This window comes from Halyomorpha halys, unplaced genomic scaffold (assembly GCF_000696795.3).
Source record: "Halyomorpha halys isolate HHAL.00 unplaced genomic scaffold, Hhal_1.1 Scaffold305.1, whole genome shotgun sequence".
NCBI lineage: Eukaryota > Metazoa > Arthropoda > Insecta > Hemiptera > Pentatomidae > Halyomorpha > Halyomorpha halys.
The window spans coordinates 140593-142503 of record NW_027105918.1 but is presented as its reverse complement, the minus strand read 5'-3'; the positions used below and the strand labels follow the sequence as shown (position 1 = coordinate 142503).

Genomic DNA, 1911 nt, shown 5'->3' with positions numbered 1-1911 from the left:
TTTTTTTTTATTTTATTTATTTATTTTTTTTTTCCTAACTATTATTTCGTTTGACTGTTTAATTTATTTTTACTGGTGATGTAGGTTGTAGCGCCAGGACATTGACTTATTTTTTTATTAATCTTCTTCCTAGTTATAGGTGATATACGTGGAGTTTAGTTATCCAATAGGGGTGCTATAAAATAAACGTCAACCCGCCCAGACTGAAATCGAACCGGCGCCACTGCGGGTTCGAAAGGTGGATTGCTAAAGTAACACCTCAGCTTTTTTTCTGCTATAATGTAAGAAAAGAAGATATGTAAGAAAAATGCGATTTTCTTTATTATTAATCTTGGTTTTATTTCCTTTGATTTTATGTCCATGTGGGGAGCCCATTATTTAATAGGTAAAAATTTATGTGTGTAGAATGTATATTAATGTGTATTTATAGTATGTGCATCTTGTTTGAAAGGATAGTTAAAGTCATTATATATATTGCCATTATTGGCACTTGATATTATTTTTCGATAAAAAGAGCTGAAAAAAATTCTATTGAGTTCAAAAAAGTTATTTTTAAACTGTGTTTAAATGGCTAATTCTGAAACAAAAGTGGTGAGGAGATACCGCAATGTGAAATAGCCAGCTTATCTCCTCAACCGTTGATATTTGGAAGCTAATCAAACTTTAAAACTCCTCCACGAAAAAGTTGGAATTTTCGGCTTAACTCTTTATTCTCCACCGTACGGATAATATCATCTTATAATCCTCTTTGTTATCTGTTCATTATTTTCAATTTAATAAAAAAGTATAGTTTTTAAATATTAGATTATAAAATATATAACACAAAGTACTTGGGAGTGTTTCTCACTTATTTTTTATCAAAGTATTCGTAATCTTTATTTACATGTTAAATGATAGAAAAGTGTTAAATGGAAAAATATTAAAAAAGTTTGTTTAATGGAGAAACATTGCTTTCTTTTAGCATGTTAAAACGACATAAAATTTAACATGGTTGAGAGTTTGTTGGTGTGTTGAATGGAGAAAACGTCAACAGACAAAGTGGTGTAGAGTTCAGCTGGTACTCCACACCACTTTGTCTTTTGCCGTTTTGATAGGTTAGTTGTTTTGTGTTTTTGCTTTGGACGTTTTTGAACTATAATTGAGTAATGGATAAAAATAATAATAAAGTCATGGGGAAAAAAAACAGGAAAGGAAACAACGAACAGGTGAGTTTGAAGAAAGATAATATGACGAACCTGTTGGAGATATTATTTTGTTAAGTTTACAATGTTAAAAAATTATTGTGCTCCTCTAACATATGGACTTTAAATTAGGCTGCTCACAATCCTATACAACTAACATTTAGAAATTTTTAAAAATAAAAAATTTTAGCCTATTTAAAAATATTTACGTTTTAATTAATATACATATATATGGTGTTAACATATAGTTTTATTCTAATTTCAAATTCCCAAACTCATTTCATACCCTTATATGATATAACTGGCTGTACATTAATTGAATCAAAATAAATAAAAGCTATACACATATTTTAAAACGAAATTCAGTCATTAATTACATAGCGATAGCTTGCATACAAAAGTATATTGATATAAGTTAAAATAGAAAACTCGTTAAAAAATTACTAATGTATATATTTGCACATAAAATTATCATAAAAAAGTAAGTACTAAAGTTGATCTTTATTAACATTGAAACATGGCGTAGTAGTCGGAGGTCTTCCACACTACAAAGAAATTCAAGACTTTTGAAAATATATTAATTCACTTTCTATATGTTATTAAACTTTCCAAAATGCAATTGCTAGGAGTTCTAACGTTTATTTGAAGGTACCAGGAAGGTTTATTGAACCAAATCTTTCTATTATCATTGACATCTACTTCAATAATTACCCACCGATATGTATATATA

The 1911-nt window shown here is 28.3% G+C and overlaps 1 protein-coding gene across 5 annotated transcripts in view; it reads left to right on the top strand.

Annotated features, from left to right (window-relative positions):
• The window catches only part of LOC106681024 (uncharacterized), a 273681-nt gene that overhangs the window by 245617 nt on the left and 26153 nt on the right, over positions 1-1911 (top strand). The gene's annotated exons all lie outside the window — the stretch shown is intronic.